The sequence below is a fragment of the Primulina eburnea genome, chromosome 5, assembly GCF_022965805.1.
Source record: "Primulina eburnea isolate SZY01 chromosome 5, ASM2296580v1, whole genome shotgun sequence".
In the NCBI taxonomy this organism is placed as follows: domain Eukaryota; kingdom Viridiplantae; phylum Streptophyta; class Magnoliopsida; order Lamiales; family Gesneriaceae; genus Primulina; species Primulina eburnea.
This window is the reverse complement of record NC_133105.1, coordinates 16211057-16229247: the sequence shown is the minus strand read 5'-3', so window position 1 is coordinate 16229247 and position 18191 is coordinate 16211057. Positions and strand designations below refer to the sequence as shown.

The following is an 18191-nucleotide window of genomic DNA, read 5'->3' as shown; positions in this document are numbered from 1 at the left end:
TGTCCAGGCTAGGAAGCTCATTCATAGAGGAAGCCGAGCATTTTTAGCTACTCTTGTATCTGTTCCCGAGACGTCCAAATAGTCAGCATTCGATGTTCCTATTGTCCGGGACTTTCTAGACGTTTTTCCTGACGACGTCTCTGGTTTACTACTCGTGCGAGAGGTGGAATTTTCTACTGAGATTATGTCAGGTACCACACCAATATCGAAAGCACCATACCGATTAGCACCGACAGAGATGGCAGAACTCAAGAAACAGATTCAGGAACTTCTTAACAAGGAGTTCATTCGCCCGAGCTTTTCGCCATGGGGCGCACCGGTCTTGTTTGTGATGAAAAAAGATGGTTCCATGAGGCTCTGCATTGATTACCTGGAGTTGAACAGAGTTACAGTGAAGAATAAATACCTATTCCCGAGGATTGAAGATTTATTTGATCAGTTGCAGAGAGCTTCAATATTCTCCAAGATTGAACTGCGTTCTGGTTATCATCAGCTGAGAGTGAAAGACGCCGATGTTCTCAAGACTGCTTTCAGGACTCGTTATGGACACTTCGAGTTCCTTGTGATGCCGTTCGGTTGACGAATGCGCCAGCGATCTTCATGGATCTCATGAATCGCGTATTTCAGCCGTATCTTGATCAGTTCGTGATAATATTCATAGATGATATTCTCATCTACTCAAAGAATCAAGAGGATCACAATAGACATCTGACCACAGTATTGCAGACCTTACAAAAGCACAAGCTATTCGCGAAGTTCTGCAAGTGCGAGTTCTGGTTAGAGAAAGTGGCGTTCTTAGGCCACGTCGTGTCTAGCAGCGGTATTGAGGTAGACCCGACGAAAGTTGCAGCAGTCAGAGATTGGGTTGTGCCGCAAAATGCATCAGAGATCCGTAGTTTCCTTAGGCTAGCAGGATACTACCGGAATTTTATTCGAGGATTCTCCTCCATCGCAGTTCCACTCACATCATTCACGAAGAAGAATGTTAAGTATGTGTGGAGCGAGGAATGTCAGAAGAGCTTCGATACATTGAAGCAAGCTCTTATTTCTGCACCAGTATTGGCCATGCCTTCAGGATTCGGAGATTTTGTTCTGTATACCGATGCTTCGAAACTCGATTTAGACGCAGTATTGATGCAGCATGGGAAGGTGATAGCATATGCTTCTCGTCAGTTGAAGATTCATGAAAAGAATTATCCTACCCATGATCTAGAGTTGGAAGCCGTAGTATTTGCATTGAAGATTTGGAGACATTATCTGTACGGAGAGAAGTGTCAGATCTTCTGTGAGGCCCGAGGCCGAAGAGGGCGGGGGGTGATCGCCGGTGCCATCAGTTGCACGGACAATGAGCGGCTCCTGGCAGACTTCTAGGTGGAGTGAACATGAATGAACCGACCCACATGGGAATGAGAGGGATTCCGAGACTGTTCAATGTAATGGACTGTACAGTTGATGAGGGCTTAAAAAGATTTGATTTGTACCACTCATATCACGAAGGTGCATCTTCTTTTCGGTAGCTCATCACATAAGAACTCCAAAGTTAAGCGTGCTTGACTTGGGGCAATTTTGGGATGGGTGACCTCCTGGGAAGTTTCCTAGGGTGCGTGTGAGTGAGGACATAAGCACGCTGGAAAGACTCGTCTTGGTACAGTGAGGACAGTCATCGAATCTGAGGCATTTACAAGTGGTATCAGAGCCGACCTCTCTTAGTACGGTGTGGTTCGGGGATGAACCAAGCGGAAGCTGGTGGGCATGTGAGGCCCGGGGCCGAAGAGGGCGGGGGGTGATCGCCGGTGCCATCAAGTTGCACGAACAATGAGCGGCTCCTGGCAGGCTTCTAGGTGGAGGGATAATGAATGAACCGACCTACACGGGAATGAGAGGGATTCCGAGACTGTTCAATGTAATGGACTGTACAGTTGAAGAGGGCTTAAAAAGATTTGATTTGTACTACTCATATCACGAAGGTGCATCTTCTTTTCGATAGCTCATCACATAAGAACTCCAAAGTTAAGCGTGCTTGACTTGGGGCAATTTTGGGATGGGTGACCTCCTGGGAAGTTTCCTAGGGTGCGTGTGAGTGAGGACATAAGCACGCTGGAAAGACTCGTCTTGGTACAGTGAGGACAGTCATCGAATGTGGGGCGTTTACATCTTCATCGACCACAAAAGTCTCAAATACTTCTTTAAAAAGAAAGATTTGAATATGCGGCAGAGGCGTTGGTTGGAGCTAGTGAAGGACTATGACTGTGACATTAGCTATCATCCTGGCAAAGCTAATGTAGTTGCAGATGCGTTGAGCAGGAAATTCGCAGGGATGGCTCATTTGGTGATTTCGAGACCTCTTCAGTCTAAGATGCAGAGGTTTGATCTAGAGACATATACTCGAGGTAGAGTCCCTCATCTATCTACTTTGACGATTCAGTCTTCTCTTTTAGACCGTATTCGCAGTGGACAGTTAGCAGACGAGCAGTTGGCAAAGTGGAGGCAGAGAGATGAGGCCAAGGGCAGTATCTTGTATACAGTTAGAGACGGTATTGTGAGATATCGAGACAGAATGTGGGATCCTAGCAGCGATTCTATTCGAGCAGATATTTTAGCTGAGGCCCATATGTCGCCGTACTCTATTCATCCAGGGAGTACAAAGATGTACAAAGATATGCAGTTATTATATTGGTGGCCCGTAATGAAGAGAGATATCAGACGTTTTCTATCCGAGTGTCTGACTTGCCAGCTAGTGAAGACGGATCATCAGAGACCAGCAGGTTTGCTCGAGTTTCTTCCTATTCCCGAATGGAAGTGGGAGAATGTCACCATGGACTTCGTTGTCGGTCTGCCGAAGTCAGTCCGAGGGTCGAATGCTATATGGGTGATAGTTGATCGTCTTACGAAATCAGCTCATTTCTTGCCTATTAAGACGAATTTCTCCATGATCCAGTATGCAGAGTTGTATATCCGGGAGATCGTCAGAACCCATGGTATTTCCATTTCTATAGTGTCTGACCGAGATCCTAGATTCACTTCATCATTTTGGAAGAGTCTACATTCAGCTATGGGTACGAAGTTGTTGTTTAGCACAACTTTTCACCCACAGACAGATGGTCAGTCCGAGAGAGTTATCCAGATTTTGGAGGATCTTCTTCATGCATGTGTTCTTGATTTCTCCGGGTGTTAGGAATCAAAGTTACCGTTGGTGGAGTTTACCTATAACAACAGTTTTCAGTCGTCTATAGGTATGGCTCCATATGAAGCACTGTACGGTCGTAAGTGTAGATCGCCTATTCATTGGGATGAAGTAGGGGAGAGAGCAAAATTGGGTCCGGAGATTGTGCAGCAGGCTACTGATGTAGTAGTCAAGATCCGTGATAGGATGAGGACTGCTCAGAGTAGACAGAAGAGTTATGCGGATCAGAGAAGGAGAGATTTAGAGTTCGCTGTTGGTGACCATGTTTTCGTGAAGATAGCACCGATGAAAGGTGATATGCGGTTCAGGAAGATAGGAAAGCTCAGTCCGAGATTCATTGGACCATTTGAGATCCTCGATAGAGTTGGGACATTGACTTATCGTTGTAGGACCCGTAAATTAGACTACGTATAAGCCATGCATAATTCTAGTATTTAAATTAAAATAATTTTTATTGCATGAGTATTTAAATTTAATTATTTTACGTAGTAGTTTAATTTTCATCTTTTCAGTTATTTCAGTGAGGCCGGACTGGAGTTGGAGTTTTGAGATAAAACTTAAAATTTAGAAAACATTTCTAGAATTTATTTTAGCTAGCAAGTAAGTTCATTTAAGTTAAAAAGGAGGTTTGAGGATTTAATTTATTTACTTGAGGTGAGTAGGAAATAAGTTCACTTAAGTTCCAATAATTAAAGGATTAATTCACTAAATTAATTAAAGGATTAGTGAGGCTTTTAAGGGTTATAAATTTACTAGTTAGAAAAGAATTCCCCTCCATTTATTTGTGAGAATTTCGGCCCCCTAGTGGATTGTGTATTGCCTTGCCAACTCATCATCTTGGACCCATTCATTGTCATTTTTTTTGTGATAATCTTTTTAATTATTAATCAACCTTAATTAAATTATTAGTAAGCAATATCCTAGTATAAATATTCATGGACAATCGGCCATGCAACTCCAAGAAGACTTGTTCAAACAAATTTAAAATTTGAATGAGAGGTAGACTTGGTCTTGCATTTCAATCCCTTTATTAGTGGATCTTCCTCCTCACCTTTCCAACCATCATTCTCCTCTCCCTAATCTCGAAATTCAGAGTGAAATTGAGAAGAAAAACCGTGGGTTCCATAGCTAGGAAGATAGGAGAAAATCGAGTAAGAAGCAAGGTAGAATAGAAAGCGCTCCACCTCCTCCTTGCCAGATCGTCTCGTTCTTTCGTTTTCTTTCAAAACAAAACCAGGCATGCATATATTCTTCCTTGACTCTTCAATCAAGTCCTACTATCATTATTTTTATATTACATGACCATCATTTAATGCAAAAACCGAAATATGTCAAGAACATTTTGAAATAAAACATGCAGAATTTTTCGGCTTTCATGATGCTCTTCACGGGTTGCTTTGTTTTGTGGGTTTCAGGTATTGGTTCGGTTCCAGGCTCCCAAGGCTACATCTAGACATGTTTTAGGATGGATAAGGACCACTTTGGTCCATTATTTCAGCCCCCATGCTTGCTGGAAATCGAGATGACAACAACTCCCCAATCATGTCACCATTTGCATTCGATTTTCTTGTTTGAAGTCAAAGGTTGATGGATCTGATCTTGGCTGCCTAAGGGCTATAGCCATGGTTAGAACACCTCCTGGTGATGTCTAAGACGTGACCAAGTCACCCTTTTGAGGCTTGGTCCATGGTTGAATCGGTTTTTAAATCAAACAATAAGAACAGCCCTTCGCCCTTTTCGAATTCAACAAGTGTAACATTTGGTTTTGAGGGATGGTGTGGATCTTGGTTGGCCTATGGCCCCTAACCACGGTTCATACCAGGACCCTGTATGTCTAGATCATGCCATGGTCAATAAAATGGCCACTGGAACGACACGAGACAACAAACGAAGCAAGACACCACACACATGCAAGGGTGCTCTCGGGTGTGACGTTCGGTTGAGTTATGGTGTGATGCGAATTTTGGCTGGCCTAGGGCCCTTAGCCATGGTTCAAATCATGCCTTAGGATTTTGGTAAGAGGTTTTGGTCGGTGGTTCAAGCCCCAATGGCCATTAGCCTCGCAAACGACGCAAATAAACTGAAGCACAGTTGCTGTATTTTTGGACAGCAACTTGCTGCGTCGGTTTGGTGGCTCGTTCGAGTTCTCGGTTGGCTTTTAGCCTATGGCCTTGGACTGGATAGTGCTTCATTGAGGTGGGAAGGTCATGTTTTTAACTGTTCATCATTCGAATCATTTTTGAGGTCGTACGAGAATTTACGGTGCGATGTGCCAAATTGACTCTCGAAAGAGCGTTTCATGTTTTGGCCTCCATTCACCTAGAAGTCGGCCCTCACCATTTTAGGAGCATTATTTTATCATTTAGGACTGAACCATCATGTAGTCATATTTTGGCCTCCATTCACCTAGATTTCGGCCCTCACCATTTTAGGAGCATTATTTTATCATTTAGGCGTATTTTAATCATGACTACATGATGGTTCAGTGTTGGTTCGGGTTGGTTCGGAGTCATGATTAAATACGAAGTCGGTAGGCGTAATTGTCACATTTTTTTAAGGTTATTGCATAGTTTGGTCCCCATAAATCTATTGCATATTTTTTATGGCATATTTAGGTTGCAGCGAGCCTGGGAGCGATCCAATCCAATCAGTAAAATGGGTACATGATATTTAATTCAGTTATTTCATTATATTACGTGCATAAAATACAAATTTTGAGATTTATGCGATATTGCTTGTGGTCACTTTACTATCAGTATTAAATCCGGTCCCCAGTATCGGTCCGGTCACCAGTTACCGGTTAGTTCAGTTGTTTCACCCAGTACTGTGGCATTAGTCTGATCAGACGTAAATCCGATCCCCAGTATCGGTCCGGTCCCCAGTATCGGTCAGCTCAGTTCAGTTCAGTTCAGGGACCACTTGCGTAGACCATAATCTCACCAGAAAATTATTACTAGCTATTTCAGTACAGGGCTCTAAGGAGCAAACAGTTTCACTATGATTTCTAGTTCCGCTATGCACATATTATAATTAATCTTGACACGATACTTTACATTATGCCTCATGACATGATATTTTTATCCCATGCAAATTTTACTATATTATTTACTTGTTATGTACGATATATGCATGTTGAGTCTTTAGACTCACTAGACTTGATTGTTGTAGGTACTGATTATGTCGGGATCGAGGGCGGAGACCAGTGAGCTAGCTTGGGTCGGCAGTAGTGGCACCCGAGGACCTCAGTTTCAGCACTTGCTATTTTTTTTTATTTATGCTCAAACATTTTATCAGTTGTTGAAAATTTTAACTTGTTATTTTTGGCAAGTATTAATTTCTTCCGCTGCTATTTTGAACGTTAAACATTTTATCAGTTTTTGGTATGAATGAGGAACTCTATTTATTTTAAAAGAAAATTTTAAATTTCCCGCAAATTTTCAAATACGAATTTTCGGGCCATTTCAATCGTGTTGCTCTTCCGCCGAATCTGGCCGGAGTACACAACGTGTTTCACGTTTCCATTCTGAGGAAGTACATGGCGAATCCATTACATGTCTTGAACTTTGAACCGTTGCAACTTACTCCGAACTTGTCTTATGAGGAAAGACCAGTGCAAGTTTTAGACAGACAGGAGAAAAAGCTTCGGAACAAAATGGTCAAGCTAGTGCAAGTCAACTGGCTCAATCATTCGGAGGAGGAAGCTACGTGGGAGTCTGAGCCAAAGATGAAGAGTCGTTATCCTGAGTTATTCGGTAAGTTTTAATTTCGGGGACGAAATTTCTTTTAAGGGGGGAGAGTTGTAGAACCCGAAGATCAGATTACGTATAAGCAATGCATAATTGTTATTATTTAAATTAAAAATGAATTTTAATTAAATATATGAAGTGTTTTATTTATTTTAAAAGTAGATGTTTAGTTTTATCTTTTCAGGATAAATACGTGAGGTCGGACCGGAGTTTGGAGATTTGAGATAAGATTAATAATAAGAAAAATATTCCTAAATTTAATTTAAGTCAAGGTATAATTTAATTTAAAGAAATAGAATGTTTTAGAATTTATTTAATTAATTGGAGCTAAATTATTAAACAAGTTCTTTTAGATTCAATATTTAATTAAAGCTTAAATTAAAATATGTAAGCAAGTGTGGATAAATTAATCTAGGTATAAAATATTCAAATATAACATTTAAATACTTAAATTGTTAACCATGCAATGCCATACAAGAGTTCATTTTTTAAATTAAGGTGTAAATTCACTAAAATGTATAATGAGTATTTAAAACCTTAAGCAATTAAAATACAAGATTTAAACAATAAAATACCATGCAAATTAGTAATAATAATTTTGGGTTCAACATTTAAAATAATTCAAAAGTTGATAACTCTCCATTCAAACCACTCCTAATTGCACTTCATGGAGTATTCATTTCCCATTTTTAATTCACTAATTAATAGTAATTCAAACATAATGTTACACCTTATTTCTCCACAACTAATTACTAAGTAAATCATCGAAATATGCAGCAAAATAGAAAAGGGAATCGGCAGATAAGGGAATCCAAAGTGCATGGCAAAATTCTTCAACTTCTTGACTTGTAACTCCCACCTTAATGCATATAATGGCACCTTTAAAACCTCTTGTAACCATCACCTCCATTACATAACACTTCTCCATCCCTGTGACCGAAATAATCAGAGAAAAACAGCAGCTTAGAGGCGTGAGACAGCAGCAGAAAACAAGAAAAGAAATCTAACTCCGATCCCGCCGCTCGTATTCGTCGTTTTGATTTGTTTTCTTCAAAAAAAATTCCAGGCATGTATATATTACTTCTTTGTTCTTCAATCAAGTCATAGTAGATATTTTAAATCTGTATATAATCCAGAATCATGTGACATCACGAAATTACAGCAAGTTTTTAGAAAATTTGGAAATGCCTCTCGGCTTTTGATGGTGCTTCACGGCTGCTGCATTTTTTGTTGGTTTCAGGAGTTGCTTCGGTTCCAGGCTTCCAAGGCTGCTTCTAGGCATAAATTAGAATGTGTTAGAGTGTTTCTGGTTCATTTGTTTCAGTCCATATACGCACAAAAACAGAAATGACAGCAATCTTCCCATAGGTGCAGAAATGAGTCACGGTTTTGGCCATTTGAGTGGTTAAGGTGTGTGTTCGAATCTTGGCTGTCCTAGGGACTGTAGCCATGGTTAGAACCCTCACTTATCATGTCTATGACATGACCAAATCGTTCATTTACTTTTTAATTCACAGATCCATTAAAAATATCACAGCAACTACACAAGGGCACATCGGTTCCTTCATTTTTTTCGTGTGAGTGTGTTTCGGTTTTTGAGTGTTTGTATGGATTATGGTTGGCTTATAACCCATAGCCATGGTTCATACAACACTCCATCATATCTAGATCGAGCCATAGTCGATTAAAGGACCCTTGGAACGAGACAAGACAATAACAAATTTCAATACAAGACACTCCTTCCCATGGGGTGCTCTCGGCTGGTATGCTGTTCTTGTTCTATGTGGTTGCTTGGGTTGTGGTTGGCTTTTAGCCCTTATCCATGGTCCAAGCCATGCTTTAGGATGTTGGTAAGAGTCCTCGGGCAGTGATTCAAGCCAATGGTCATTAAATTTCAGAGTTTACACCACAAACACACAAGCTGCTACTGCTGTAATTTGACAGCAACTTGCAGTTCGGTTTTGGTGCTTGTTTGGGTTCTTGGTTGGCTTGTAGACCATGGCCTTGGACTGGACAGTACCTTAAATATTTAGGAAAGTCGTGTTTTTGGCCGTTTGTGATTCGGTCGAGTTTAGAGGTCGTACGAGAATTTACGGTGAAAGGTGTCAAAATGACTCTCGAAAGAGTGTTTTATGTTGTTGTGTTTCATTCACCTATTTTCGTGTTTTACTGTCCTTGTGCATATTTTTTCAGTATGTTTGGGGTATTTTTAATCATGGTTTAACGTCGGTTTAATGTCGGTTCGGGTTGGTACGATACCATGATTAAAAATCAAGTGGTTGGTCCTAATAGCCTCATTTTTGGTTCTATTGTTGAGTTTTGGTTATATTGTCAAGTTTAAGTCAAGATAATATTATTTGCACGTGTCACATATTAGAGTTAAGTCGCAGCAAGCCTGGGAGCGATCCAACTCATCCGGTAAAAATAAGGTTATAATTATATTACGTGCATAAAATTATAAAATGTTTATTTTTGAGATATATGCGATATGTCTTGTGGCCACCTTATGTTTATGGGTTTGGAAGTTGGTAGGCGCAACCGAGGACCTCTCCACCCGGTGACTTACGACCGGTCTATGATTATGTATGGGAACGGACATCCAGTCCAAGGGCTGTGATTGATCTCTACCACCTAGTATACTGTGGTTTAGTCTGATCAAGCGCTCACGTTATGTTATGGGCCACTAGCTTAGAAACATTATCTCTACCAGAAAATTATGATATGATAAGACAGAGCTCTATTGAGCAAAGATTTTACGTAGGATTTTCATATATGCACGTAATTATAATTATTCATGATACGATTTTCACCATGCGCTTTACGATACTTTATTTTTACGTTGCATGCGATTTTATGATTTATTTACTTGTTATTCACGATATATACATGTTGAGTCTTTAGACTCACTAGACTTGATTGTTGTAGGTATTGATGAGGTCGAGACCGCGGGCGGAGATCAGTGAGCGATCTTGAGACATCAGTAGTAAACCCGAGGACCTCATGATTTAGTTTATGCACCTTTTATCATTCAAACTCGATTTTAACATGTCGGATTATTTTTAAATTGTTGTTTGAAATACAATGTTGACTTCCGCTGTTATTTTAAAGTTAAAATTATTTACATGTTTATTTTATAAATTGGGCAAGTTATTTACTTATTTAGAAAAATTTTAATAATTCCGCAAAATTATGAATACGAAATACGGACCTTTACAGTTCGAGTCTCTCAAGAAACATATTTCTATAATTCTTGGGAATATTGTTGATTTAAACGTGCATGGTTGAAAGTATGTTAGGAAAGGGAGATTCATTAGCGGGGGTTGGATAAGCAATCTACACAAAATCTCGATTGGTTAGAAACAATTTGAATTTTAGTTCTTGTTGGTCAGGTTTCAGTAAACCAGTAGAATAGAAACTGCACGGAAGTAAGCTCATTGAACCGGTTGAAAAATATAATCGGTAAGACTCAAAATTATGAGGCCATGAAAATTTAAATAAAATGCACAACACAATTGTTTATGAAATTTTGGATAATTAATAACTCATATGTCTCTCTTTCTTTTGTTTCCGAAAAAATATCACTAAAATGTTTTCATGATTACAAGCAATTTGCAATGACTCCCTTGAGCAGGCTTATCTCTGGCCACTAAAACTCCTAGCTATTATCAAAACTAACACAATCTGATCAGTAAAACTTTTATTGTCAATTACATGTATTTTCAAACAAAATACAACTAACACAATTGATCCTCAAAAGATCGGCTATGAACACTTAGGTGTGTGCCTAACAGATTCTTGATCAGTTGGTGTGACACATGTTCATATATTATAACTATACTTTTGCTTAGTTTCATATTTAAATTAGAGTTTGACAACAAGTATATATGTTATAGGATAAACCAACTTAGTGAAAATTCTAATAAAATTTTCTTTTTGTTCTATAAAATCTTGGCAGAGTATCCCCGCACTCTAGTATATCTCATAAAACAAAGGTACTCTGGTCTATCTTATAGCACAAACAACACTTAAAATATATTATCATCTGATATTCCATTTATAAAAAAAAACATATTTATCTCACAATTGACATTCATTCATCATAGTGATGCCAAATCTTCATTTCTACAACCATGCACATATTAAAATAATTTTCAAACACCACATATCATTTCAGTTTACGTATACATACAGGAAGCGTTTCACATATATATAATATCAACAATATCCATATCATGCCTAGGTCCTCGTCGAGGTAAGAAACATGTCAAACACCCATCGGTGAATCGGCATCCTAATTATCCTCATTACTTGATCATGCAATACATGAGCTATGTGAGTTTATAAACTCAGCAAATTGGATTTTGTACACATGAATATGCATAGAAAGGGGTATACTATTCAATTCATGTTTACATTATGAATTCTTGGAAATATAGTACATTTATAACATGAAAACCATGATCAATTTATATGATATTCATAAGCTATTATGGTTGGTCATATTCTATTGTGTTCATATACCACTGTGGTTGATCATAATATCCATGATGCTCACAGGCTATTGTGAAGGGTCGTACGATCCATATATATAATCATGATTGGCTAATAGATTCGATGTTCATTCATCAATATGCTCGTTTTATGATATAACTTGCTTTCATTTCCATAGCATATCATTTAATTGTATCAATGTAACGATGATAATTTTACTACGAATCATATAGAAATGCATAATACAAGTACATCTATCTTCAAATCACATCAATCCTTTGAAAACCATGATGAAGTTCATACTATGCTCGAATAAGTCCAGCTTACTATCAAAGCTTAAGAACAATGGTTGAAGTGATTTTCCTTGATCCTAGGCTGTCACAGTTACATTAACATCACTCAATATTATAATTCCAAGGAAAAATCTCAAAATTCACTCATATTATATGTTTATATAACCTTTACTTATTAATTGAAGAAAACTTACAAGCTTAAGTTGCAAATTCTGTGCAGAATACTAATACATCTTTGATTAGAAGTAAAGATGGATGTTTGTAGTGATTTAAATGAAGAAAAGTGAAGACCCTAGATTCTCTCTCAATTTTTTGTATAAGGGATGTGAGAAATGATTAAAACATTGAAGCTTTCACATTTTAAGTCAAAATTTCGCAGACGAGACACTGGGTTGGCCCTTTTCAGCTGCTAGGGAGTGTGCCCTAATTTTGCAGGGCTTTGGGGCGAGCTTTTTGGATTGCTGGAGCGCGCCCTGCTTGATTTGGTCATCTTTTTTTTTTTTTTTTTTGATGTAGGGGCACTGAGGTTGGATTTTTGACCGCTAGGGCACACCCTACTCGACTTGGAACCACCATTTCAAGTAATAGAGGCACTGAGACAATTGTTTTTGACTGCTGTGCACCTCTCATTGTCACCAACATCACAAAAAGAATGTTAGAAACGCCACAAAATACTCGATGAAAACTATTTGATACTCAAATCAACGCTATCCCAAACCAAATAAAACCCAAAAAAAAAAAACTTTTGAGAGAAAAATGTGAAGCCACCTCCAAAATAGGGTTCTCCAACCTATTTATAGATTTTTTTTATGATGGATTATGGGCTTTTTTTTAAGTGTGCAGGCTATTTTTTGGGCTCAACAACTTTTATTACTGCCCTTTATTAATTTATACTCTTGAATTATTATATATAATGTACCATTAACTTCCATTATACATGGAGAAACACAATACGTATATCCTGGAAGCTGATTTAGTATCACACTTTGGACTTTGGAGAGTAGATATACGTAAAAGTCGGACCAAAATATTTCCGAACTAGACCCTCTCCTCTTCCCTCGGCGGCGCTGATTGTCAATCTAAAGTTTTACTTTAACCACCGGGCCTGAAAAGAATAATATAGATTCGAGTTGAGCCCTAAATTTTTTCTTTCTGATTTGTTATAACTATAATTTCAAAAGGAGATGTATTGACTGATTGTTGTTTTTACAGCTGCGATGGAGATGTCTGCTGATGATTTACTGGCAGGAAAGTGTACTGGGGAAGGAGCATCGGAGCTTGTGGTTGGTGAATCAGCGAGTAAGAATCTTGAATTTGAGGAGGTTGAGGATAAAGTTGCTGATTTGACTTTGGATGAGGCACAAGGTAATTTTCTCATGCATTGAAGAACGTTGTTGTATTAAGAGTGAACATGTAAAGTTTGGGTATTTGATCAAGGGGTGGAGTCATTCTTGTGAAGAAGGTAAAGAGGGTAACTTTATGTGAATTCATAAAAAAATGAACTTGATTCTTTTGGTTAATATTTTAATTAATGCCTCTAATTCTGCTTTGTTTGGGAAACACGTGGTCGTGTCCTGAACGCAAAATGCTTTACGTAGTCAGGATAGTTGTGAGGTTTTTGGTGCTGCAAGATGGCTTCAGCTTTCATTGAGATTTGTAGCTTTTTTTTGCGCGTCTGTGCATTCAAATTGAAATGAAATTGGAAGGTTCCAACACGTATTTCTGCTTCCCAACTTGAATTAGAACATCAGTCTTAATAGAAGTAGGTAATATGCATTTTTGCATTCGAAACCGCCCGTGGCTGCATAAATCATTAGTTCATTTAAAATTCTTGAATTACATATGTTGACAAGAAACAAATTTATGATTGTTTCAGCTACAAAGTCATATCTCGGGGAATATATTATAAAGATCTATCTATGCAAATTACTTAATTGAGAAACTAGAAAACAACATTTTACTACCTATCAAACTAGATAGTTGAGAGCGGTGCAATCCCTTGATGGAATTCAAAGTAAATTGTTTGAAGGTTCTATTTGCAAAATTTATCAGTAAGTAATACTTCCTAGCAGCTTGTTCCATCGATTCTTGACCGAGGAATTCGGTTGGGATTAATTCTAGCAAGCGGACTAGGTCAAGTTATAGTAAATGGACGAACAGTCCAAGTATCTATCCCACAGAGATTATTGTTTAATTATTAATATTTAATTATTTTATTTAATCTAGGCAAACAATAACGAGCGATTTGATTATTATTTCAACTAAGTGAATTTTAAACTAATTTATGCTAATTTAATGGCTAAATCAAATATCAGAGAAGCTTGGAATTTGGGATTTTCAAATTTTAATAGAATGACCTGGAACTCACGACGGTAACAAACTCTGATTAGATTCAAGCACTGGAATTATTCAACGAGCAATTATTCGAAGTCACGATGCAATCCTCCAATTTAATTATAAATCTATTTCTAGCATTTATAATCCTATTTTCATTTAACAGTCCAATTATTTCTAATTGAATTTATTAAACAAAAACGCATGCATCAACGATAGATTTACAGCTGTCGCCTAAAATCGCACACTGAAACCGAATACTATTTCTAGTCGGTTTAACCGTGTGTTGATTAATATTTTTGAAGCTAAATTCAATCTATTCCCTTTCGAGTCAAGATCGAACGACAAACATGCAAATAATTGGCCAGATTAAAAGCACGAAAATTACGCAAACATTAATCAATAACACGACTAATTTCATAAATCAAACAACCCAATGAATAAACAAAAATCAATCGTTTGTCCCTATCGTGGTCCCGATCACAAGAGGGAATTACTCCATAAATTCAAAACTAAAATCAAATTTAATATTTCGAATTCATGTCTAAAACATTAAGAAAACAAGAGAGGAGACATTCTCAATGATGGTGCGCGGATCTTGCGTGTAAAGTGTGATGTTTTTCCTCTCGTTTCTCCCAGTCGTCGCCGTCTTCAAGAGTCTCAAAGCTTGCGCCTCTTTTTCTCCTCCAAGTCGGCCGTCTCCTCAGAATTTTTAACCACCCTTCTTTTCTCCCCGTTTTTTCCCTTTTATTTTCTTCCAAATCACGAGCAAATCTTCGCCAAAATCTCGATCTGATATCGTGTACACGGACCCCGTGCCTGCATCCGGAGAGGGGTCCGTGTAGACTCGGTCAATGTTTCTTTCAAGAATATTGGACACGGACCCCGTGTAGAGGTCCGTCTCGGGGTCCGTGTAGACTCTGGATTTTGCTTCCTCGAGCTTCTGAGGCACGGACCCTTACACGGGGTCCGTGTATGGGTCCGGGTAGTCTCGGATTTTATCTTCTTTGGGGGTTGATGTACACGGACCCTTAGACGGGGTCCGTCCCTGGGTCCGGGTGTTCTCCTTGTGAAGTTTTGCTATTTTTCCGGGTATTTCATGACATGACACTGCGACGCTTGACTTTTCTTTCATTTCTTTGGCTTTCACCCTCTTTTGGTCAAACATGCAAATAGCCATAATGAGACGAAATAAGCGCGAAACTCGGAATAAAAATGCCATATAAGCACGAATACGACAAAATAAGATCCCTAAAATGCTATATAATTCGTGCTTATCAACTCCCCCACACTTAACCTTTGTTCGTCCTCGAACAAATCAGTCAAAAAATAAAGATGAGAAATATCTCAGATTCAGAACTCAAGTACCACAATCAAAACTTCTCAATTTGTCAAACTCTTTCACCCCCGGTCAAAGGATCACGCTTCGCATATCACAAGATTCGTTTTCGCCGCAATTCAAGATTCAAACATTTACCCAGTAAAGTTCAACAGAACAAGATGTGTGTAGTGTGCAGGTCAGAATCGTACTAATCACCAGCTACTTGGTTTCATGATCACTTATTTTCATTTGTCATCGAGACGCCCCATATGCTTGACTTTCATACCCCTCTCTACTAAATGTTGAACGACGATGACTTGGTTAATAGGTCTTTTCAAGCTTATAACGTAAGGCCACGGTTCACGGTTACAATAGAAGGTATGAAAATCAAAAGTGAGAGGGAATAAAAATATAATCCTGCACCACAGTCATCCAACTTTTGACTTATCACCAATTACTGTATTTTCATCATTTTCAGAGCTCTATCGTCTCCTTTTCTTTCTCATTGTCCATCAACTTTCACCCACGGATTTTTTTTTTCGGGTGTTTTCAATACCATACACTTCTTTTTCTTTTTTTTTTCTCATGAATAAAGATTCATCGACTCCTTCACACATAATTTTTCAACCCATTAGAGTAATTCAAACATTTCAATGTGCACAGGAGGTTTATTCCTCTCACGTGTAGGTAGGAAAAAGTGTATAGGCTAAGATTCAGGTAGTTGATGCGGGACATTGAATAAAGTACGAATGGGGGCTAATTGTGTGTCATTGACACACACCATTCGATTTTTACAGGCTCAAAAAGGGTTACTAGAGACAATAAATGATGTATCGGTCAGGCTTGAAAGGCTCAAATGGTCCAAAGATCGCCTAAATCATCCCTAAGTCACCATCGTTCGTATTTTCGCTTCGAGGGCTAATCAGACAAGTTCTAGGGATCGTTGTTCGATTTCTCTATATTTATTTTTTATTTTTTTTTAAGTTCACATTTCACCAATTCGCATTCAATGAGTAAAAGTTTGACCACGTGCATTGAACAAAATATTGATACAGAACTGGTTCATGTTTGACTCTCTCCTTGAAACTACGACTCCTCTCACTCAATACTAGGCATGAAACAATTTTCCGGGTGATCCAAAATCTAACAAATTAATCCGATTATTAAGTGAAACAAGAGTTCTTTGTCTATCTATCAATAGTCTCATCCTACGTTAAAAGTGTTGTTAAGTGTTTGTGTAACGACGTGAAACAAAACTGACCCACCCCCACACTTTGATAACGACACTGCCCTCAGTGTAAAGCAATATAAAATGACCGATGAAGACAGTTAGATCAAACAAAATAAAACACTTCCCTGGACAAATGTCGAGTCAGTGCTGAAAATGTGGTAGAAATCAGCAACTCCTGAAAGGCACGACATCGAACACACAAGGAAACGTAAAAAGGAACAGGGGAAGCACAGAAACACACGATTAAAGTTCAAATGATAATAACGAGAAACAACATGTCTGAAAACATCAATACCAACATAAAAAATGAAATGGTTAAATCCAGAAAAACGCATAAAGTTCTCCACACATCCTAACAAAATAAAACTACTGCTCGTCCTCTGATCCCAGTTCTAAGTTCATGAACTCATCGAGTGTAGCTCTTTTCCAGGGTGGGGCATAGGCGTCGGGAGACTGTTGCTCGATTCGAGCCAAGCGGTTGCGGATGTCGTCCATGCAATCCAGTAAGGATGAGTAGAAGTGACGTCTGGCTTGCGAGTTGCGCTGTCTAGGGGGTACACCAGTTTGAGGGCCAGCTCGGGCATCCATAACCGCTTCTTCCTCCACACGAGCTTCCCAGGCCCGATCATCGAGTGCAGGGGGCGGCACTGGGGGATCACGGGGATGAGGACTGATATGTCGACTCCCGGGGTTACGATACCACGCACCCTGTCGAAAAATGAAGAACATGCCCTGCATGGCCTGAGTAGTGAGCATATGGGTAGACGTAGGCAGGAAGGGTGTCTCACCAGTGAAGTCGATCCCATGGGCAGCCAAAATTCGGGCTATGATGATGGGGAACAGGGCATACGGCCTTTTATTCTTGGTGGGGTCAATGTGAGCGACTGAACGCATATGTGAAATGATGATCGACGCCACCGGAATAGCAGGAACGGCCCCTAATCCATTCAGCATCTTGTCAATGATGTACAGATCCATATGACGGACTTCATTGTTTCCAGCCTTCCTCGGAATTATGTTTGCGCCAGTGAAATAACAGATTAAACGATCCAGCAGCGGGAGGGAAGTCGGGAGAACGCTGGAGCGGGAGCCGGTTTGGGACGTGTCGTACTGCAGACGGTTCCGCGCTTGTGGGATCCTAAAAGTGATGTCTGAGAGGAACAAATCCAATTGGTTGAATACCACAGGAGGTCCGTCATTTGGAACCTTCAGAATAGCCGCCAAATAGCCGCTCGCAACTCGATGGGGACTCTCTTAACGTAAGTACGGATCGATTGCATCCCAGTTTTGTCCTTCTCTTCAAAATTAGCATAGAATTGCCACACTAGATCAGGGAAATACGGGCCAGTGATGTCCAGAATAGGGCCCCATCCAAATTTGTCAAACTCGGCTCGGATTGGCACCTCGGCGTCAATCCTCGGATGAATAAAACGTTCAACAATCACGGAGTTCCCGTGGAGAGCCGAGTACCATTCAGAATTCTCGATGGAGGTGAATCTAGAGGCATCAAACTCGACGCTGGTGTGTCTAGATGATGAGGAGGCACCGCTTCGTGCCCGCTTACTGGTGAGGCGACGAGGAGACATGACAA

General features: G+C 39.3%; 1 protein-coding gene across 2 annotated transcripts in view; it reads left to right on the top strand.

The window, feature by feature from the left end:
• Window positions 1-12653: 12653 nt before the first annotated feature.
• Window positions 12654-18191, top strand: part of LOC140833063 (methionine aminopeptidase 2B-like) — a 30902-nt gene continuing 25364 nt past the window's right edge. The window contains exons 1-2 of one of the 2 annotated variants that reach the window (XM_073197470.1): window positions 12654-12843; window positions 12927-13079. The gene's annotated coding sequence lies outside the window, so the exon portion shown is untranslated. The remainder of the gene's footprint in view (window positions 12844-12926; window positions 13080-18191) is intronic. The other variant, XM_073197471.1, reaches the window with a different exon arrangement.